Consider the following 24,226-nt stretch of genomic DNA (forward strand, 5'->3'; position numbering starts at 1 on the left):
CCTTCAAGCCCGGAGCTGATTTTATTCTGTACAATGCATTCTGGCAGCGTTTGCTTGTTCTTCTTCTTCGGAGATGTCTTTATGGTGCTTATGAGTATGGAATGAGATTGCTTTCTAAGTACTGCATAGAACACTAATTGCATTCTTGTTCTTGCTGAATATTTAAACAGTGAGGCTGAGAATTGGGTTCAGTTTAGTAGAGCTGACACTGACATCATGCACCATGGTAGGAAGACCTGTTTTACAGTTTCCTCTTTAAGAGTCCAGTTGGGTAAAACCCATCTATGCATGGAAGGCTCCTGACTGGCCTAGGAACAGCACCAGACTTCATGCATTAGGAATTTCTTCTTTTTCAGGCTTAAGGAATTACTTTTCAAATAGAAAATGGGAGACTAGAGTCTCAGGAGCACAGCTAAACCTTACTTCTGGGTTGAGGCCTCTCTTCCCTCTCTTCCCCAAATAGACTTGTGTGTCTATTTGGCTGTGTTCTTCCTTGCTGTGGCACAACTGATTTCATGACCTTTGGAGTCAGGGTGGGTGAAGATTCTCCCCTTTGGCTCTTCAAATGTTGTTCATTTGCTTTGGAATTATACATAGTCAAATTGAAATTATTTCTCGTATTTCCAAACCAAACAACAGAAGGGATAATTTCACTGTGTGACCAAGGTAGTTGAAGGGTTGAATTTGAGATGGTGCTAAGTATGAACCTTGGGAAGAGATCATGAGATGCAAAGGACCAAGGCCCTACCCAGTATTCCCACTTCCTGCCTTTCCTGCTGTCTGTCTGTAGATGACTTTGTGTGTTTATGAGTTTTTCCCTGACAAATATTTTTGTTTTTGTATCTTAGCCACTCTCTGACCTCTGAATATCCCAGTCATATGAGTGTAGCTCATGGGGGCAGCCATAAGTGTGAATTCAAAGACACTTTTCTTAATTGCTTTTCTTAATTGCTTGCTCTGCAAATGGCATCTTTTGTAGTACAGCTCCAACAAGAAGTAATGGAACTCAGAGGGAGTCTAAGATCCAGATTGTTACTGAGAGGTTATTTCTCTAGATTCAGAAAATGCATCTCTTGTCTGGGACTCAGACAATGTTCATTTTACAAGCTTTTCATATGATTTTGATTTAGGTGACCCATGAGCCACTGTTTTGGCAAACAGTGTCATTCCCCAAAGATTGCATGTAACAAGAGGAAATCAAAGGAATTAGGGGCTCTAGCATTTATTTAGTACCAGTTTTCTGTTTTCTTTTCTTTTCCTTTTTATTTTTGTCAGTAGTGGGCCTTGAAATCTGGGCCTGGGTGCTGTCCCCAAACTCTTCAGCTCAAAGGTAGGGCTCTAACACTTGAACCACAGCGCCACTTCCCATTTTCTGGTGTTTTTGTTGTGTTTTGTTTTTTTTTTTTTTTGAGATAAGAGTCTCATGGACTTTCCTGCCCAGGCTGACTTTGAACAGTTATCTCAGATCTGAGCCTCCTGAGTAGCTAGGATTACAGGGGTGAGCCACTGGCACCCCACTTACTTAGTACCTGTTTTAACTCTGTCACTGAGTTGAGCATGAAATATTCTTGTTACTTTAGCTTGAGCAGATTCCATCCACTGTCCTTTGGCTTAATTTATTTTTTAGGAAAACATTTTTAAATGTTTTATCTTTATTGAAAAGAGATGACTATATAAGTAAGGTAATGGGTACATTTGTTTTTAAACACTGTTACCCCATCCCTATTTTCTCCCTCTTACCCATCCCTACTCCCCTTCCCCACAAGTTGTAAAATTCATTTCTAACTTAGTGTCAAATGAGTATGGATGTTGCATTACTTAATCCTTTGTCCTGCTATTTATATAATTCCTTTTCTTTTCCAAAGACTGAATAACTTATATACATACACAAGGTACAGAAAATTAAAAGAGGAAAAAAAGAATAACTACATACAAGATATAAAAAGAACCTCTTGTTTCTGATTCATGGGGTTCATGTTGTTATGCTTCATTATGTATGGTCCTATGCACTTAGCAGTTTCGGTATCGAGAGATTGTTAAAGAGTATCATAGACATATTGTGGTTCTTAAAATGAGGGAAACCATGGATCATTTTAATATATATTTATTGTAAAGATACATGGGTCAATTTTTAATAGAACCAGATCTCATTGACTATGAAATAATTCTCCTATAACCTATTAGTCTCAAAGGTTAAAACAGCTATAATAACTGCCAGTCAGGTACCCAACTGGAGCTGGTATGTAGAGAATATTATCCATCTCTAGAGAATGTAGACACCTTTCTGGGCCTCAATGCAAGCTCCATTTGTTGCTTGGTTTTCTGGGTTCTTTATTTCAAGTAAAGCTCAACACATTATTTATTTTTAATGTAGATGTGCACTGGTTTCCCTAAAATATTGGTGGCAAGAGTAGACTTAGGTAAATATAGTGTAGCCAGAATCAGGTTATGGTTGATGAATTGATAATCCCAATCTAATCCTTGGTGGGTAGGGTTCGTTTGAGAAGAAAGCGTGACACATATGTAGTCAGGAGAATTTATTTTAGTCTCAGTTCTATATGACACGAGTTCTGAGACCTCACTTCTCTAAGTATCAATACTCTATCTGTGGAGAAAAATGATGCTAATAGTGCTTTTTCACAGGACTGCCTCAAGGCTAAAATGAAATACATGTCAGTATCTCTTTTCTCTCTTTTCATTTCTTTCTTTCTTGACAGATAGTATAGCACCCTGTTGACCTCTGTTGGCCTGAAGCACATGATCCTCCTGTATCATCAGCTTTCCAAGTTCTGGGGTTACAGGCATGTACTAATATGCCTAGTTTACAGATCAGTATTTTCTTTTCTTGAATTCTTCACAAGCAACTCTCATAATGTTTGACATATCCAGGTAACAACTTAAGTAAATATCACCTGTTATTTGCTTGTTTTATTCACTTTTAAAACTATCTGAACAGTCTGAACAATCTACCTTGCTGCTCTCAGTCAAGGAAATACTTGTAGAAATCTAATTTCAAGGTAATAATGCATTTCCTTACTGTGTGATAAATAGAATAATATCTCAGTGTAGTTTGGCTATAGGTTTTTAACCATCCAGTCATAAAATTAATGGACTTGTATAAAGTAATCTAACCTACAGCTTTGAGCTGAAGAGCTGAGGGGCAGCTCTGTCCAGGGCCAGAGTTCAAGCCCCATGACTGACAAAAAGATCAACAACAACAACAACAACAAACAAACAAACAAGCCGGGTGCCGGTGGCTCATGCCTGTAATCCTATCTATTCAGGAGGCTGAGATCTGAGGATCGCGGCTCAAAGCCAGCCCAGGCAGGAAAGTTCATGAGACTCTTATGTCCGATAAACCGCTAGAAAACCGGACGTGCTGCTGTGGCTCAGACGGTAGAGCGCTCGCCTTGAGCTGAAGAGCACAAGGACAGCGCCCAAGCCCAGAGTTTAAGCCCCACGACGAAAAAATAAATCAGCATAGGTCTTATAAAACTCAATACCATAACATGTATTTAATGTCATAGCTTTGATTCACATTGATTTGTACATAAACATTTCAGTTCCTTAGCATGCCATTTTAGTGTTAATTCAATAAACAGCCATATTTTAAAATAGAATTTTGCATTACATGGTTGGTAGGTCTTCAATGTTCTGAGGATGAAGTTGGATGTTTGGAGAAATAAACTACACATTCGATTCATAAAGGTTGTTTGGTGGGTCTTTTTTATTTTATTTTTGTGGGGCTTAAACTGAGAGCCTCACATTCTCATTTGCTTTTTTGGTCAAGACAGCTCTCTTCTATTTGACCATTTTCTAATTTTGTTTTTCTTGTGGGCTACTTGGGGATAAAGAGTCTCATGGATTTGTCTGCCCAGGCTGGTTTCTAAGCATGATCCTCAAAACTCAGCCTTCTGAGCAGCTAGGATTACAAGCATGAACCACCAGTGTTGAACACTCTGTGGGTCTTTATTCAACCATGACACATTGAGTACCAATGTAGAATCACTGTAGAAAACAAATTGAGTCCTTAAGAAGCATCAGTCTGCAGGAGGACAAAGGTCATTGAAAATAATATGTTTACTTCCAGGTGCTGGTGGCCCTTGCCTGGCTGCAGAGGAGGCTGAGATCTGAGGATCCCAGTGTAAAGCCAGCACAGGTGGAAAAATCCTTGAGACTCTCATCTCTAATGAACCATCAAAAAGCCAGAAATGTTGGCGTGTGTGGTTCAAGGCTTAGAGCACTAGTCTTGAGTGAAAATGCTAAAGGACACTCCACCTAGGCCCTGAATTTAAGCCCTAGTATACATACACACACACACACACACACACACACACAGAGTATTATTAGGTCATGAGAAATGTTATTAAAGAAAAACAACAAGGTTTTCATCTGGGAGCAACTCTCTCAACTATGTGGTTGTTTTATTGAAACCAGAGTTTGGAGAAAGAGACATGATTTTATCTAGGAGAAAATTCAGTGCCAGTGTATGCGGCCCTGAGATGGGTGCTGGGGGTGTGGGTGACTCAGTTAAGAAGACAGGAATAGCTAGAAGAGAATAACCAAGAGAACTGGCGGTAAGGAAGGGTATCATAACACAGAGACATTTCATTTTCCTTCTGAAATGAGTAGAAAGCCATTGTGGAGTTCCAGGCAAGAAATACTTCTTAGTGTGATAGTGTTTGAATGAGAGTAGGAATGGGACTATTTAGGGACTGTAGTTTGCAGGTGTAGGAATAAGGATGCACTGCATTCATGTGGATTGCATTAAGGTAGACACAGTGGTATATTCTGCATGCAGTTTAACAGCCTAACAGGTGGTATTTTGTGATGGCGTGGATAAAGCATAAAAGCAAATAAAGAATTCCAAAGTGTGTGAGAATGGAAAGAGTGCTGGGAAGATGACAGTACTGATTGTGAGTTTTATCTTTGCTGGATTCATCAGGCTTTTTCTACCCATATGTTTGCTTCCAGAGCAACCTTCTCCCATAGGTGGCAAAGCTCAATTAGAATTCATGCCTCCAGTGTGGATATAGATGCTGTGGCCAGTGCCCAAGGGGCCATGTTTGTTCTAGTGGCAAAAAGCAGCAATTGAAGAGGTGAAAAGAAATACAGGCTAATGCTTGCTTTTTTTTTTTTTTTTTACATTTCTTGTCTTCCACTTGTTCCTCAGGAATACTGATACACAAGCTGTGCCCTCAGAAAAAACCATTTCCCAAAATGTTCCACCATATGGAGTGAAATTGTTCAACCCCAATTGAGTTATTTGTCTTTTGTCTGCTCCTTTTGTCCCTTATTCCCATAAACCTAATCATTTTTGATTTCCTGGATGCTGGTTGACTCTCCCCTTTCTTTTCTTCTAAACACCGTGCCCTTCATTATAAGAAGTAGGCTCCTGTGTTCCCAGTGCCCCCAAACTCATTGCTTGTCCTCCTTCCACAGCTGAACAATCCCAAGTGTCATTGAGATGAGTTCATGGAGCTTTCTGAAGCTAGGATGCTGAGATTTGGAGCTGGAATGTCACAGAGGTACATGGAACCATTTCTCAATGCTGCACTCTACTGATGCACAGATCTGCTTTTGCAGGTTGCATTAACAAAGATCATTTTGCTACCTTTGCTAAGAATAAGACAAAATGAGCATCATGCAATTGTCTTTTACTCTGGAAATGCAGGAAGAGATTATGGGTTCTTTTTGTTGGTTTGTTTTGTTTTTTGGGTCCGGTCATGGGGCCTGAACTCTGGGCCTGGGCGCTGTCCCACAGCTCTTCAGCTCAAGGCTAGCACTCTACCACTGGAGCATCAGTCCCACTTCTGGCTTTTTCTGCTTATATGGTGCTGAGGAATCGAACCCATGGCCTCATGCATGCAAGGAAAGCACTCTACCACTGAGCCACCTTCTCAGACCTGAAGAAGAGATTCTTACTCTGGTCAATTCCTGTTTCAGTGTGTGTGTAAGGTGGGGAACTCCTTGTGAGCTGCCATCTAATGTCACCAAAATTGAGATTTAAGTTACATTAAAAAAATTAGTAAAGTCAATGCATGTTTCCCCTTCTATTGTGGATGGTAGATTTAGCTTGTAAACTCATCAGTAAATATGGTTGGTGGTATGTATGTATATACAAATGTGTTCACTGAAATATGATGGATTGAAGGGAGAACTCAAATATGTAATTCCTTAGAAAGGCATAGCCAGATTTTAGCAAAATGAAATACTAGGAAGCAGGTACTGGAAAAAATGGGTGGAGTCAAGAGGAAAATTGTGAACAAATAGCAAAATGGGGGGAAATGCAGTCAAGAATCCAATGCATCTGCTGCAAAATTAAGAGTGAGGGAAGGGCTGGGTAGGGAAGGGATGGGTTGAAAGGGGTGACATGGATCAAGATATATTGTATTCACGAACTGCTTTGTTACATGAGAACTCCTTTGTACAACTGAAGAATAATAACATTCAAAATTGTGTTTTCAAGAAGATGCTGATCAAGGGTCTCTAGATGGAATTTTTCCCTGAAAGTTACATTAAGTGCTTCCATCTAAGGAATATAATCTTGAACAATTCTTTATTTTGATCAATTTGAAAGGAATGAGGTCAAGTAATTTCTGCATTACCTTCATTAATCCAGCAACATTTTTGAAGTACTTAACTATGCTTGTAGATTATGCCAATGTCCTAAGAAGGGGGTGTGAATACAAATGTGAACTGTCCACTTCTTTTTCTCCTAAGAGAGAGGGCATGAACATTTCAGCATAGGGCTGGATATTAACTCAGAAGCCTTTGTAACCTATGTGGTTGGTCTCTGTCACATTCCCTCTGGCTTGCTGTCATGATGGAAAAGCTCACAGTAGGTACATTAATGAGCCGACAACCGTCTAGGGAACTTGGTTTACTAAATTAGGTGGAAGGATGCATTTGGTTTACTGGCTACAGTGCACCAGTTGCTTAAAAACTGGATTGGAGTAGAGGAAACAAAATAGAAACCATAATGACATGTCTGAGAACACCAAAGAGCGGCTACTTGGGGATGATTCTTTCACATGATCTGGTAGCAACAGTGCTTGGGAAGTCTTCCTGGAGAAGGTGATATCCTAGAAGATTCTCACAAATAGTGATATTGGGGGAAGAACTGTCAGACAAATGATTGGGGTATGAGTGGTAAGCATTTCAAAATCCCACCAGCAGAGTTGAGAGGTATGGGGAGAGAATTATACACTTTCTTGAATTTCTACAGGTTAAAGTAAATGACAAAGCCAGGAGATGGTGGCTTCCACCTGTAATGCTAGCTACTTAGCCATATTTAATTTAAAAGAAGACAGGCCATATGTTAAGAGAGCAAAATGAGGACTAAATAGTGAGCTTGAATAAAAGGGTAAGAGTTTGCAAATGTACCAGGAAGGATGGGGATGACAAAAATGTATAAAGATCATATTAAGAAATTATGAGCTTCTTGGACTGGGAATGTGGCTTAGTGGTAAAGTGCTTATCAGCATGCATGAAACCCTGGGTTTGATTCCTCAGTACCACATAAATAGCAAAAGTTAGCAGTGGCACTGTGGCTTAAGTGGTCAAGCACTAGCCTTGAGGAGAAAAAAAAGCTCAGGAATCGTGCCCAAACCCTGAGTTCAAGTTTCAGGACTGGCAGGAAAAAAAGAAAACAACAAAAGCAGAGAAATTACCAGCTTCCTCTCCTTGAATTGTAGAGACTCCAGTTTTCACAGTTAAATGAATTTTCACAGAGGTGCTTGGCTGCTTGGTTAGAAGAGCAGACAGAAGACTGTCGAGTTGAACCAAGTTCATGAGCGAACACCTGGGGAGAGAAAGCAAGAAAGGATTAGTCTTATGATTCTGGGATACATCCTCATTTTTATCTCCTACCATGGGACTTTTAAGCCCTCATTAACGACAGCTTGGAGAGAAGTTTCCTTTTTCCTTTTTGGTTCCAAGGCAAATCAAATCCCTACTATCACCCAATATTTTCTTTTCTTTCTATTTGGACTTGATTCACTTGATGATGGAGTGCACCAGAAACTCACCATGACACTTGAACAAGTAGAAGTGAGTGGGAATGTGCATGGTACCTGCAGGATTAAAAAACACAAAACCTGTGCAACATTCAGCAGTGTTCCTGGCCAAACAAATAGCATGATCATCCCTCTGCTGATGTCCAAAGTATGAGAAGGTTGAGCTAGGAATGTAGCAAACTGTCCTCCAGTGTTTGGAGTGTCTAAAAACACTCTATTTTTGGATATACAAAATTGAAGAAATGACATCAGTGGGCCTAGTTTCTGGACAAGAAACCAGGAGTGTGTGTTCTTGCTCAGTTCTTTGGATCAGCCCTGGTGTTTTACAAACTGAGCCATTCATCTGGTACAGTATTTTGGTGATTAGTGATAGAGTGTCATAAACTTTGCTGCCCAGGATGTTTTGAATTGTGATCCTCCATGTTTCAGCATCCGGAATATCTAGGATTATGGGTATGAGACACACATTTCATATTCTTAACCCTAAAAGGCCAGTATGTGGGATGAATGAATAAATGGGTTATTTCTTTTCTGTTTACTGTTTCACTATATAGTAGATCTTGTTCCATGTTTCCTGGACTTTTCCAAAGTAGCTTATGCATTTCATTAGGAGGAACTTAAATGCATGCATAGCCAGAAACTATCCCCCAATCCCCACCCACCCACCCCCAGTACTAGAGCCTGAAATCAGGGCCTAGGAGCTGTGTTTGAGTTTTTTTGATGTTGTTGCTTGTTTTTATTTTGCTTAAAGCTAGCATTGTACCATTTGAATAACAGCTCCACTTCTGTCCTTTTGGTGATTAATCGGCAATAAGTGTCTTAATGATCTTTTCTGCCTGTGTTCACTTCAAACTGTGATCTTGAGTATTTAGGGTTATATGAGTGAATTACTGGTACCCAGAACAAACTTTTTTTAAAGACCATTCTTATTAGCATGTAATTAGTTGTCTAAGGAAAGGTCTCGTGATAGTTCCACACTTGCATACAATCCATTTCAGTTAAACATTCTCTTCCATCACTTTCTTTTATTCCCTCCTTGAAACAAATGTAGGCAGGCACTGGTGGTTCATACCTGTAATCCTAGATACTCAGAAGACTGAGACTGGAGGATCTTGATTCAAAGCCAGCTGGGACAGAAAATTATGTGAGATACTTATCTCCAATTAATTATCAAGAAGCCAGAAGTGGAGCTGTGGATCAAGGAATAGAACAATAGCTTTGAGCAGAATTGCTAAGGAACAGGGCCTGCTGGATCCTGAGTTCAAGCACCCCTCCCCGCCCCTCTCTCCAAACCAATATCAACAGGTTTCATTTTTCTATTTTAATACACTCATAATTATTTGTATCGTATTTGCCCTCATTCAGCTTCCCTCCTGGCCTTCCCTCATATTTTGCTTTCCTGTCATTCCTTTTGTTTTCATTTTTTAGTGTAATTTAACAGTGAGCTTTCTATATGCTTTTTCACCAGTACATATATTATAATTTAGTCAGATTCACCTCTTATATTATGCTTTGTTTCCATACCCCTCTACCAGCACATTCAGTAGGTTTCAGTGTGTCTCCTTACACCATCTTTTTACATAGTCACAATGTATTTAATCTTATTTGTACTCCATCATTCTCCCTCCCTTTCATCCCCATATAGTTCCACATTGAAATCATGTTCTCTAGTCATGTCTATAAAAATATGCTTGTAACTAGATATGCATATCTTTCTAAGTCTAGATGGGTGAAAAAATGTGACACTTGGCTTTTGGATCTTGGCTAACAAATCAGACACATTCTCCATCCCCACCTCCCATCCTCTTTTAGAACTGTAAATTTATTTTGGCTTTCAGGGAAAGCAATGTACATAAATCAGTATTTGCTTGCTTGCATTCTTTCATCGATTAGTGGACATGAGTGTGTTTGGATCTGGGTTCAAATTCTAGATTCCACTCTTAAATACCTGACTTGTAATTTTCAGCTGAAATCCTGTGTAGGTGTTTGAATAATAATAAAACACCATTCTTAGGATGATTATTAAGAGTAAAATGAAATGGTGTAGATAGCTTTAGGTCATCTTTACCCAATAGGAAACCAAGATTTGGAGATTCCAAACATGCTGTGTAATTATTATCTGCAACATCAGGTAACTTTTTTTGCATTCCAAAAGCATTACAGATGTGTTCTTACAGATTTTCGATATGGGAAAAGCAACATGTAAGAACTGATTCATAGGCACTTTTTTTTTGGTCATGGGGCTTGAACTCTGGGCCTGATCTCTGTCCCTCAGTTCTTCAGCTCAAGGACAGCACTCTACCATGTGAGCCAAAGTGATGCTGCCAGTTTCCTGAGTGATTTGTTGGAGATAAGAGTCTCACAGACTTTCCTCCCAGGGCTGGCTTTGAACAGTGATCTTCACATCTCAGCCTCCAGAATAGCTAGGATTAAAGGCTTGAGCCATCAGTGCCCAGCACATAGGCACTTTTATAAACACTCAAGTACTTGAACTATTCAATCAGGTCAATTGACTGGAATGGAAAAGGTTGATATATTGCCTGCTCTGCGGGAGTTGTTATTTGGGTTTGTCATTTATCTCTTTGATTTAGAAAGCCTGTGCTTAGTCATCTCCAGACACACTTATCAGAGACACACTTATCAGAGATGGGTAATCAAGCCAGGGCCATCCCCAGATGTTAGTCAGCGATACTGTGAAACTCATTTTCTCAGAGCTCACTTACATCCATCACTCTTCTTTGGGGACAGGTCTCTGCAGAGTTACAGTACCTGTGACTCTGTGGCCTTGTCGGGTATCAAAGTGCTCTGTCATGAAAAGCCTAGCCAAGGACCTCCTTTTCTTTTTTTAAAAAATTTTATTTTATTTTATTTGTGAACATACTGTACAGAGGGGTTACAATTGCATGGGCAGGATAATGCGTACACTTCTTAACAAGCATTGCAGCCTACTCCTTTGTTTACCCTTCACATCACTTCCCAGCCTCCCCCCTCCCCCCCAGTCCCAATCCTTCTCCTTCCCCCCTCTCCCCCCCCCCGCACCGACGTTGTAAAGCTCATTTTGGACATGACAACTTGTACTTCTCATTGTTGCAACAGGTCCACCTGTATGCTTAAGCAACTGGTTTTTCCCCATCTCCTCCACAAGTTATACTGACATCAAATATAGTGAAAGCAGAGGTTATACTGTGGGGGAGGGACATACAGAGCAACAAAGAGATAATCTTATAAATGCATTAGAAACACATGCATGAAAGAAAAAAACATTAAAATACACATCTAAGGGTTCATTTTCCTGACATCACATTATCTGACCTTTTCTGCTTGACTCATACATATACTAGATATTGCAAATAAGGGAAACCATGGGACCTATGTTTCTTTGGGCCTGGCTTACTTCACTTAATATAATTTTTTCCAAGTTTTTCCATTTCCTAACAAATGGGGCAATGTCATTCTTTCTGATGGAGGCATAGAATTCCATTGTGTATATATACCACATTTTCTTGATACATTCATCTACTGAGGGGCATCTGGCTTGGTTCCATATCTTAGCTATGGTAAATAATGCTGCAATAAACATAGTTGTGCTGGTAGCTTTAGTGTAGTCTTGTTTGTAAACATTTGGGTAAATGCCCAAAAGTGGGATTGCTGGGTCATAGGGGAGTTCTATGTGAAGTCTTTTGAGGAACCTCCATACTGCTTTCCAAAGTGGTTGAACAAGTTTACATTCCCACCAACAATGAAGTAAGGTTCCTTTCTGTCCACATCCCCTCCAGCATCTGTTGTTGTTAGAGTTCTTGATTTTTGCCATTCTAACTGGAGTGAGGTGATATCTGAATGTTGTTTTGATTTGCATTTCTTTTATGGCTAGGGATGTTGAACATTTTCTTCATGTGTTTTTGGCCATCCTTCTTTCTTCTTCAGAGAAGCTTCTCTTTAAGTCTTTCGCCCACTTATTTATTGGGCAGTTGTTTCTTTGAGGATTTGTTGTTGGGGGGTTTAATTTTTTGAGTTCCAAGTATATTTTAGATATGAGACCCTTGTCCGTTGTATGGCTAGTAAAGATCTTCTCCCAATCCGTGGGCTTTCTATTGGTCTTGCTAGCTATGTCATTTGCCCTGCAGAAGCTCTGCAACTTTATGCAATCCCATTTGTCCAAACTTTCTTTGATTTGTTGTGTTTCCGAGGACCTCTTTTCTCTGTCCCATCTTTCTAGATGGAAGTTAAGATTTCTATTTCACAAAGCAAAAGGGCATGCTATTTGGAACCAGTGTCTGCTCCTCTGTGCAGTAAAGTTCAGAATGTAACATCACCTCCAGTTGACCTTGTTACAGTTGGATACATTTTACCAAGGTGATTGCATCCTCTTTATGGCCATTGTTTCAATTACTGTAGGGCACTGGTCTGCAGTGGAAAGATAAGGCAGCTTTCTTCTGTTGCATGATAAGAATGAGGGACTTTGCTGGAGGAGACTGTCTGTTAAGCCATCAGAGACTTGAAACAATCGACTTTTTGCCATTTGGGATTGGTTTCTGCTTAATCTGTAAGAATGTCCATCTGCCACCTTTGGATATTATTTTCTCATTTGAGAAGTTGTGCCCAGCTCATTAGTTGTCTATTTTTATTCAGAAACAAAAAGAGATAGATTCAAAGCCTGTACATAAATCATTTCCAGGCTTGACTACTTCCTGCTCCTTGTCATGGGGCCTTCTCCATGGACTCCTCACACATGGAGTTGTTTTGACCACAGCAAAGGATGAAAGAGAATGAGAGAGAGCAAGAGCGAGTGAGAGAGTAAGAGAAATATCCCACTGTGAGAGTAACAGCTATTTATATTGCAAGCTGAGAAGTAATATCTCTCATTTCTTCCACATTCTATTCACTAGAACCAATAAGCTAGATGTGGCCACATCTAAAAAATGAGAGATTGCAGGCAATTGTCAGTCCTGGTGTGGTTTTTGACCTGGGATTAAAGGGACCTGCACAGTTAATCCTGATAAGTCCTGAAATGAAGGGATAATCTATACCTCATCTATGCTCTTGTCATATCCAGTGCCTGAATGAGTCTGTGCGCAAGATTCATGGTCTTAGAGAGGGTTGGGTGTGCCTGGCACTGGTTGAAGCCACCTCAAGACTAAGGGCCACTTAATGGGACAGGAAAAAAAGGAAATTCAGAAAAGAGCTTAAAAGATAAAGAGGACATGAAACAGCCTAATGCATGTGAAGAGTCTAGAATCAAGGGAGAACTTTATGGAAAAGTTAATGGTCCAGTATTCTCTGCATTGGGAATTTGTCATGCCAGTGTACTCCTGTAGTACTGCCAATCAGTATGCTGAGGCAGGAAGAACATAAATTCTAGAATAGCTTGGGCTATATCACCCAATTCTATCTCAGAAAGGAAGGAAGAGACAGACAAAAGGGAGGAAAAGTGCAAGAAAAGAGAAAAGGAGGAACTAGTAAAGAAAAGGTAGGGGTAAACAGAGGAAAGAAAGAAGGGAAGAGAATAAAAACCAAGAATAGGGAAAAAGTATATGTTGGGATGTCTAAATACCCCTCATGTATGACTCAACAATGATAAATGTCAGCAACTACTTATGGAGACTTTTTCAAAAAGAAAGAATAAAGTAGTATGGAGGAACAGCTCTCTGAGATTCTTCTGTGAGTGAACTTACTGGGTGCTTTTGGGGTCATAGGGGAATGGATTTGGAACTAAGTCTTGCTATGTAGCCCAGGTTGGACTGGAACTCACTATATAGGCCAAGCTGTCCTCAATCCATAAACTTCCTGCCTCTGTCTTCTGCATTCTGTGTTTGTGAGTATGGCTTTATTACACCCAGCTCATTTTTAATGCTGCTGTTCTTGCCAGTCCTGGGACTGGAACACAGAGAATGGACCCTGTCCCTGAGCTTTTTTGCTTAAGGTTAGCTCTCTCCCACTTTGAGGCACAGGGCCATTTGCAGTTTCTGGTGATTAATTGTTAAGAAGAGTCTCATGAACTTTGCTGCCTAGGCTGGATTTAAACAGAGATTCTCAAATCTCAGCCTCCTGAGTAACTAGAATTACAGGTGGGAGCCACCAATGCCTAATGCATTATTAATTCTTTTCCTTTAAGAAGACCTGTGAGATAGCTGGGCAGTGGTAGCGCATGCCTGCAATCCTAGCTACTCAAGAGGCTAAGATTTGAGGATAGCAATTGAAAGAATGTCCAGGTAGGGGACTGAGAAGGTGGCTCAGTGGTAGAGCATTTGCCTTACATGCCTGAGGCCCTGGGTTCAATTCCTCAGCACCACATAAGCAAAAAGAAAAAAGTCAGAAGTGGTGCTGTGGCTCAAGTGGAAGAGTGCTAGCTGAGCTGAAGTGCTGAGGGACAGTGCCCAGGCCCAGAGTTAAGGCCCCACGACTGGACACCCCCCCCAAATAAAAGAATGTCCAGGCAGGAAAGTCCATTAGATTCTTATCTCCCATAAACCACCAGAAAGCCAGAAGTGGCACTGTGGCTCAAGTGGTAGAGAGCTAACCCTTAGCTGAAGAAGGGGTGGGGTGAAGTGGACCACTTACCTCGAACCAGCCCTACTCTGGGTGGGCATTACATGCATGCATGGTCACACACCCACAGGGACTAGGAGGACGGAGATCCATGCAGCCAGGGCGAAGAGATCCTTGGGTTTCTTGTGCCAGCAGCAGGTGCCCCACCAGCTGCAGGAGGATGGTAGCAAACATGGCCTGGATCCTGAGACTGTCGATGGACACAGTGGATGCAGTGGAACCAAGTAGCCTCTGAGCAGAACCGGGAGAGGATGCAGGGCAGACTCCGAGCCTCCTGCTTCCTTCTTGTGTGGCCGCTATGGTTGTGTGCTTCCAGACTCATCTGGGACTGTGCGCATGTGTGTGCACATGCGTATCCCTCACCAGCATTTGGGCTCATGCCCATTGCACGTTTGTACCGTCACAGTTTGTGTGCATGCGTGCCCTTCCTTCACACTTCCTGGCTGGGCTTCTATATCTCCTGAGAGGCTGGAGGACCCATGACTGCTGGAATCCAGACCTGAGGTAAGACTTTCCCAGATTGTATTGGAAAACATCCAGTGAAGGATGCAGCAGGGCACCCTGCTTGGTTGGAGCACTATCTATAAAGTAGATTTTGTACTCTGTTTTCTAGTGAGCTTTGTTCTTTTTTTTTTTTTTTGCCAGTCTTGGGGTTGAACTCAGGGCCCGGGCACTGTCATTGAGCCTTGCTGTGCTCAAGGCCAACGCTCTACCACTTGAGCCACTTCCAGCTTTCTGCTGTTTATGTGGTACTTAGGAATCGAACCCAGGGTTTCATGCATATGCTAGACAAGCACTGTACCACTAAGTGACATTCACATCCCTTTTGTTAAACCTCCAGCTTATCAGGAGGTTTAGAAGCCCAGCCCAGAAGTGTGAGGGAAGGGCATGTGCACAGGGTCAAGTGAATGCACATGCAATGCGCATAATCATGCACGCTGGTGAGGGACATGCATGCACAGACGCGCATACATGTACATGTACACCCACCTGGATGAGCCTGCATGGGTATGACCACAGTAGCCACCCAAAAAAGAAGCGGGAAGCTGAGAATCTGCCCTGCATTGTCTCCTGGGTCCAGCCCGAGGCTGCTTGAATCCACTGCATCCACCAGCAGTCTCACGACCTAGGCCGTGTTCGTTGTTGTCCTCCCCCAACTGGTGCTGCACCTGTTGCTGGGATGAGAAACCTAGGGTGTCTTCAGACTGAGTGCATGCATCACCATCCTCATAGTCCATGTGGGCATGTGACTGCAATATGTGTGTGATGGCCTCCCGGTCTCGGGCTAGTTCAAGGTAAGTGGGACACTTCACACACATGCACGTATGCATGTGAGTGTGTGTGTGTGTGTGTGTGTGTGTGTGTGTGTGTGTGTGCACATGCATGCACACACACACACACACACACAACCACACAAACACAGACACACACACTCATAGGACCGGAAGCGCAGGTCAAGGGACTGTAAGTGTGTGTGAAAGGACCTTAAACTGGGTGAAGGGACTTGGGAACACACTTGCAGAGCTACATAGACATTGACTAAGGCGCCCTAGAGCCCCACAGAGAATAAAGGGGGGTTGGGCTGTCTCAGAGGCCTCCTTGCTACCACTCCCCAGTATCGCTCCGGGGTTGGTCAGTTCTGCCGTTACCACTGGTGGTCATGGAACTGGAGCCACATTCATTGCCACCTTTCCCAAACTGGCACTGCACCTGCTACAGTGATGTCTCTTTGCCTGTGGACCTCTGTCTTCCTGGTCTGCATGTGCTTTGTTGAGGTGCCATCATGGGAACGCCCTCATTGCCAGGAAGTACCCCTCCTCTTGATCCTCCTCCCCACCAGGGACTGGAAGCCATGGTAAGAGGAGGTCCATTACTCCTGCTGATACAAGAAAAAATGGAGACTTGGAGAAAGGAGTTGACAGTGGGGATGAAGTCCTGCCTTGTACACAATAGATATCCACTAAGAGATTCACAGGGCACAATGGCATACTGATAATTCAGAGAAGTCTAGGATTAGAAAAAGGATGTCATTTTGGCTCACATGAGTCTTTTGCACTTCCTGTGAAACTTACATCAACAACCTTATTTTCTCTATCTTTTCACAGACCATTCCCCAGGAGCTCAGGACATCTGGATTTGAGCAGAGTTGTCACCAGAATGCCAAGGGACCATTATCATTGCATGGCCACCACCACCTGGGACTAGTCCACTTTCCTACAATGCCCATACGAGGCTTAATGTTCTTTCCTGCCTGGTTTCACTTCAAACTGTGATCTTCAGATCTCAGCCTCTTGAGTACCTAGGGTTATAGGAGTGAGTTACTGGCACCCAGAACAAACTCTTTTTAAAGACGATTCTTATTACCATGTAATTAGTTTTCTAAAGTGCCGGTGGCTCACTCCTGTAATCCTAGCTACTCAGGAAGCTGAGATCTGAGGATCGTGGTTCAAAGCCAGCCTGGGCAGGAAAGTCCTTGAGACTCTTATATCCAACCAACCACGAGAAAAAAAAAAACAGAAGTGGCACTGTGGCTCAAGTGGTATGGTGCTCAGCTTGATCTGAAGAGTGTAAGGACAGCACCCAAGCCCAGAGTTCAAGCCCCACGACCGATCAAAAGAAAAAGAAAGAAAGAAAGAAAGGTCTCGTGCTATTTCCATGCATGCATACACTGCATCTCAGTTAAACTCACTCCTCCATCACTTTCTTTCATTCCATCCTTGAAACAAATGTAGGCAGGCACTATTGGTTCATGCCTGCAATCCTAGATACTCAGAAGGCTGAAATCCAAGGATCTTGATTGAAAGCCAACTGGGACAGAAAAGTTTGTGAGACACTTATTTCCAACTAATTATCAAGAAGCCAGAATTGGAGCTGTGGATCAAGGGATAGAACAATATCTTTGAGCAGAAAAGCTAAGTAACAGTGCCTGCTGGATCCTGTATTCAAGCTCTCTCTCTCTCTCTCTCTCTCTCTTTCTCCCTCCCTCTCTCTCTCCCTCTCTCCCTCTCTCTCTCTCTCTCTCTCTCTCTCTCTCTCTCTCTCTCTCTCTCTCTCTCTCTCTCTCTCTCTCTCTCTCTCTCCAAATCTCAACAGGTTTCTTTGTTCTCTTTTAATACACTCATACCGTATTCACCCTCATTCAGCTTCCCTCTTGGCCTTCCCTCATATTTTGCTTTCCTATCATTCAGTTTGTTTTCATATTTTTAGTGTAACTTAAGGCAACAGTGGGGTTTCTATATGCTTTTTCACCAGTACATGTATTATAATTTAGTCAGATTCACCTCTTTGATTATGCTTTGTTTCCATACTCCTCTACCACCACATTCAGTAGCTTTCAGTGTGTCTCCTTACACTATTTTCTTACCTAGTCACAATGTATTTTAATCTTATTTATACCTTATCATTCTCCCTCCATTTCACCCGTATATTTCCACATTTAAGTCATGTTCTGTAGTCATGTCTATAAAAATGTTTATATCTAGATATGCATATCTTTCTAAGTCTAAATGGGTGAAAAAAGTGATACTTGGCTCTTGGAGCTTGGCTACCAAATCAGATATATCCTCCCTCCCACTCCTGCCCCATCCTCTTTTAGAGCTATAAATTCATTTTGGCTTTCAGGGAAAGCCAAGCACCTAAAGCAGAGCTGCTCATGAGGCTGAGATCTGAAGATCACAGTTGGAAGTGAACCAGTTAGGAAAGACCATTAAGACTATTATTGCCAATTGATCACCAAAAGGCCAGAAGTGGAGCTGTTATTCAAGTGGTACAGCAAAATTAAAACAAAAACACCAACATCAAGTATTTGCTTGCTTGCATTCCTCTTCATAGAGTAGTACACATGAGTGTGGTTGGAGCTGGGTTCCAATTCTAGATTCCACACTTAAATACCTGACTTGTAATTTTAAGCTGCAATCCTGTGTGTGTGTTTGAATAATAATAAATAAAACACAATTCTTGGGATGATTCTTAAGAATAAAATGAACCAGGGGCTGGGAAGGTGGCTCAGTGGTAGAGCACTTGCCTTGCATGCTTGAGGCCCTGGGTTCGATTCCTCAGCACCACATAAGAAAAAAGAGAAAAAAGCCGGAAGTGGCGCTGGGCTCAAGTGGTAAGAGAGCTAGCCTTGAGCTGAAGAGCTGAGGAACAGCGCCCAGGCCCAGAGTTCAGGCCCACAACTGGACCCGAAAAAGAAAAAGAATAAAATGAACCAGTGTAGATAGATTTTGGTGATCCTTACACAATAGAAAACCAAGATTAGGAGATTTCAAACATGTGAAATTATTCTCTGCAACAACAGGTATCATTTTTTGCATTCAAAAAGCATTATTGATATTTTCTTACAGATTTTCTTTTTTTTTGGTGGTTGTGGGGCTTGAACTCTGGGCCTGAGCACTGTCCCTCAGCTCTTCAGCTCAAGGTGAGCACTCTACCATTTGAGCAACCATGACACTTCCAGCATTCTGAGTGATTTATTAGAGAGAAAAGTTCCTGGACAGTTCCTGTCCAGGCTGACTTTGAACCATCATCCTCAGGTCTCAGCATCCTGAGTAGCTAGGATTACAGACATGAGCCACCAGCACCTGGCTCATAGGCACTTTTATAAACACTGAAATAGTTGAAGTGTTGATTCAGGTCAATCGACTTGGAATGGACATGTTTGACATATCACCTGCTCTGTGGGAGTGTTTGTTTGTGTGTATCATTTATCTCTATGGTTTAGAAAGCCTGTGCTTATACATCTTCAGACAAACTTAGCAGAGATGGTTAATCAAGCAAGAAGCCAGGGGCCATCCCCAGATACTAGTCAGCACCACTTTGAAACTCACTCACTCTCTCCAAAGTGACTTCCATCCATCACTCTTCTTTGGGGACCGGTTTCTGCAGAGATATAGTACCTGTGAGTCTTGGTCTCATCTGTTATCAAACTGCCCTGTAATGAGAAATCTAGCCAAGGACCTCTTTTTCTTTGCCCATCTTTCTGGATAGAAGTCAAGATTTCTGTCTCACAAATCCAAAGGGCATGCTATTTGGAACCACAGTCTTTGGTCCTGCGTGCAGTAAAGGGAGTTGAGAATGTACCATCCCCTGTTACTGACCTTGTTACAGCTGGATACATTTTACCAAGGTGGTCTCATCCTCTTTCTGACCATGGTTTAAATCACTGCAGGGCACTCATCTGCAGTGGAAAGATGCAGCAGACTGGTTTTGTTGCATGATAAGAATGAGAGACTTAACTGGAGGACACTGTCTGCTGAGGCATCACAGACTAGGGAAAAAGTCTACTTTTTTCCATTCAGGACATGGTTTCTGCATAGTCTATAGGAATGGCCACCTGCCGCCTTTGGGTATTATTTTCTCATTGGGGAAGTTGTGCCCAGCTGATTATTATTCAGAAACCAAAATAGATAGATTCAAAACCTGGACTTAAGTCAGAGTCATTTCCAGGCTTGACTATTTCCCACTCATGTCTTCCAACTGTCATCTGGAAGCTGCAGCTCCTTGTTCTGGGGCCTTCTCATACACTGCTCACACATGCATTTGTTTCACCCAGAGCAAAGGGTATAGGAGAATGAGAGAGAGAAGGAGAGAGCAAGAGAGAGCAAGAGAGAGAAATCCTACTGTGAGAGCAACAGCTATTTATATTGCAATCTGAGAAATGATATCTCTCATTTCTGCCATGTTCTATTCACTAGAAATAATAACTAGATATGGCCTTATCTGAAAAATGAGAGATTGCAGGGGATTGTCGAGATTAGTATGGTTTTGACCTGGAACTTCCTTTCAGAGTGTGTTCCCTTAAGGGGATCTGCTCAGCTAATGGCTTATGGATCCTGAAAGGAAGGGACAATCTACATTTCATCTATGCTCTGTCATATTCGGTGCCTGAATGAGCCTGTGCCCAAGCTACTTTGTCTCAGAGAGGGTTGGGTATGCCTGACACTGGTTGGAACCACTCCAAGGCTAAGGGCCACTGAATGGGACAGGAAACCAAAAGGAAATTCAGAAAAGAGCCTAAGAGACAAATAAGACATGAAACAGCCTCATGTGTGTGAAGAGTCTAGGGAATCTAGGGAGAACTTTATGGAAAAAAGATAATGATCCAATATTCTCTCCCTTTGGGAATTTTCCAGTCATGCCAGTGTACTCCTGTAGTACTGCCATTCAGAATGCTGAGGCAGGAAGAACATAAATTCCAGAACAGCTTGCACTATATCACCCAATTGTATCTCAGAAAGGAAGGAAGGGACAGACTAAAGGGAGGAATAAGGGCAACAAGCAAATGAAGAGAAAAGGAGGAACTAGTAAAGAAAAGGAAGGGTAAACAGAGGAAAGAAAGGAGGGAGAGAATTCAAAGAACAAAGAATAGGGACAAAGTATTTTGGGATGTATAAATAACCCTCATGTATGACCCAACAATGATAAATGTCAGCAACTACTTATGGAGACTTTTATAAAAAGAAAGAATAAAGTAGTAGGTGACAATATGTGACAAAATGAAATAGGTTTATGGAAGAACAGCTCTCTGAGATTCATCTATAAGTGAACTTCCTGGGTGTTTTAGGGTAAGAGGGATTTTTTTGGAACTAGGTCTTGCTATGTAGCCCAGGTTGGACTGTAACTCACTATAAAGGCCAAGATGGCCTCAATCTCTGAACCTCCTGCCTCTGCCTTCTGCATTCTGTGTTTGTGAATATGGCTTTATTACACCCATCTCCTTTTTAATGCTGTTGTTGTTGCCAGTCCTTGACCTGGAACATAGGGCTTGGGTGCTGTCCCTGAGCTTTTTTGCTTAAGGCTATCCCTCAACCATTTTGAGGCATATGGACACGAGGTTATCTTGTCATTGTCAAGAAGAGTCTCATGGACTTTTCTGCCCAGTCAGAATTCAAACCGAAATCCTGAGATCTCAGCCTCCTGTGTAGATAGAATTACAGATGAGAGCCACCAGTGCCTGACACATCAATAATTTTTTTCCCTTAAAAAGACCTGTCAAGTTGCTGAGTAGTGGTTCCTCATGCCTACAATCCTAGCTACTCAAGAGGCTGAGATGAGAGGATAGCAGTTCAATGCTTGCCAAGGTAGGAAAGTCCATGCGACTGTTATCTCCAATAAACTACCAGAAAACCAGAAGTGGCACTGTGGCTCAAGTGGTAGAGTGCTAGGCTTTAGCTGAAGAACTGAGGGACAGCACCCAGGTCCAGAGTTCAAGCTCCATGGCCAAAAATAAATGAATAACTAAATGAAATAAAGAATAAAAGACCTCTCAAGTAGAATAAACTTCAGGTCCATAAAATAGAAGTCTGCTTCTGAGATAGACATACTTTGTGTATGGTTTTTATTAGAACAATTATAGATATATTAAAATTCAAGACAACGGTACTAAAAGATATAAAAGCAAGATACTTTATTTCTAACCTGTGAGGGATAAATAAAGATTTAAAAAAGGGAGTAAGTGAATCAAAAACAGTAAAAAGAGGTACAAAGCAGCACAGGGACCCATACAAACTGGAATCAGAAATGAGAATGGTAGATGTGGACAAAACTATGACTTCATCTTGGATGTCTTGTCTCTCTTCTCAAGTGGAAAGAAATTTTTGAGTTGAATCTTTACAAAGTCTCCTTATCTCAGGCTCTCTTGCAATTAGATGTAGACCATGCTATGTGAAAAGGACAGTGTTATAATTTCTGTACAAGGATAGTGTCTGTAATAACCCGTGGGACCCAGGGAATCAGTGGGGCACAATAGTGTGGCCTCATGGTCCGGCCTGCTGGAGGGGGAGCAGCATCAAGAGTCAAGCCTCACAACTCCACAGACCCAGCCACTGGACAGAGCAGGGCATTGTGAGGCTGATGTCACCACCCCAAGGGGCACTGGAGGAGCGTGCCATGGCTGGGGCATGCCACTGAAAGGGGCAGAGCAGGCCACCAAAAGGGGAAGGGGCATGCTCCTGGAGACATGCACATAGGGAGCTGACTATTGGGATTGGACTTGGGCTGCTTGGGGGAAGATCATGAATATCAGTTTGATGCCATTAATGGGGCAGGGGTGCAGCCTTTCTGGGTGTATATAGGCTGCATGCTCCAAGGCTAGGGGGGAAGTTAGGGGAAAACACATTGGGAGGGAGGAGGGAGGAGTCCTGAGGACACCTGGTCTCTTGTGGAGAGGGGAGTAAGGAGGAGACCAGTGGTTCTGAAGAGATGAGAGTAAAGGAAAGACCGGAAGTCCTGAGGCAGGAATTGAGTGTGGAGGAAGGAGAGGATTGGGAGTGGAGGGGGAGAGATGGCAAGAGGGGAAAGCCTGCCACAGTAGGGCAGGGCAGGCCTGTGGAGGACAGGGTAAGCTCTGAGAGGCCATTTGGGGCTTCTTGAGGGGCCATTTGGGACCTCCTTGAGAGGTCCTTTGGGGCTTCTTGAGGAGCTATTCAGGGACTTTTTTTGGGGGGGTGGGGGTTCCAGTCGTGGGGCCTAAACTCAGGGCCTGGGCACTGTCCCTCAGCTCTTCACCTCAAAGCTAGCGCTCTACCACTTGAGCCACAGCACCACTTCTGGATTTTTTTTCTTTTTGCTTTTTTCTGTTTGGTCTGGTCGTGGGGTCTGAACTCTGGGCCTGGGCGCCGTCCCTCAGCTCTTCAGCTCAAGGCTAGCACTCTACCACTTGAGCCACAGGGCCACTTCTGGCTTTTTTCTTATGTGGTACTGAGGAATTGAACCCAGGGCCTTATGCATGCAAGGCAAGAGCTCTACCACTGAGCCACCATCCCAGTCCTTCAGGGACTTCTTGAGGGGCCATTTGGAACATCCTCCTGAGGTCACTCAGGGCCTCCTTGAAGGGCCTGTTGGGGCCTCCTTTGGAGGTCATTCAGGGCCTCCTCTGGAGGCCATTTGGGACCTCCCTCTAGAGAGGCCTGTGGACAGTGGAGAGGCCTACATGTGGGGGAGGAAGGGAAGAAAGGGAAAAGCCTTCCCCTTTGGAGGTTTGGAGGTTTGGGGCTTTGGAGATCTGAGGTTTGGAGGTTTGCAGACCAACTAATTGGTGGTTTGAAGACCAACCAATAAAAGTTGGAGTGTCAGGACTGCCTATTGGAGGTTTGGAGGTTTGGTGATCGAGGCTGCTCTTGGTTCTGGGTATCTAAAAGGACAAGGAAGTCTCAAGACACCTTTCTGGTATAAATAAACTTCTTTTGTTCACTTCTCACTGTGCCTCCATGGATTGTCTCGCTCTCTGTGGTTCATCAATACCCCACTGGGTGATGTCCTCACAGGGGCCATCCTAGGATGGCCATCCTAGGATGCCCAACCCCGAGGAAACATGAGGGCCACTGGCCAATGTCCTCATGGTTTCCACATGGCTGCCATGGTAGCAGTAAGAGCATCCTGCCATGTGCCCAGTGTCATTAGCAACAGACTTCCTGGACCAAGTACCTAACTTCCAGCAGGTGTGCACTGGGCTCTGATTGGTCCACTTCCTCACTGATGTCAATGGCCTGACTTGTGATTGGTCCATTTCCCCCTGACATCACAGAGGATTGTGAAGGTATGCCCAACAGGGTACATATGAGGCAGCTGCTCTCCAGCTTTTTCAGTTACAGTGCTGGGAGCTTTTACTCCGGTGACCTGATGGACTAACTCAGAACTACTTGATTGCTTTCTTTGGGTGT

Source organism: Dipodomys merriami, unplaced genomic scaffold (genome assembly GCF_024711535.1).
Source record: "Dipodomys merriami isolate MVZ:Mamm:240054 unplaced genomic scaffold, mDipMer1.0.p SCAF_2141, whole genome shotgun sequence".
In the NCBI taxonomy this organism is placed as follows: Eukaryota; Metazoa; Chordata; class Mammalia; order Rodentia; family Heteromyidae; genus Dipodomys; species Dipodomys merriami.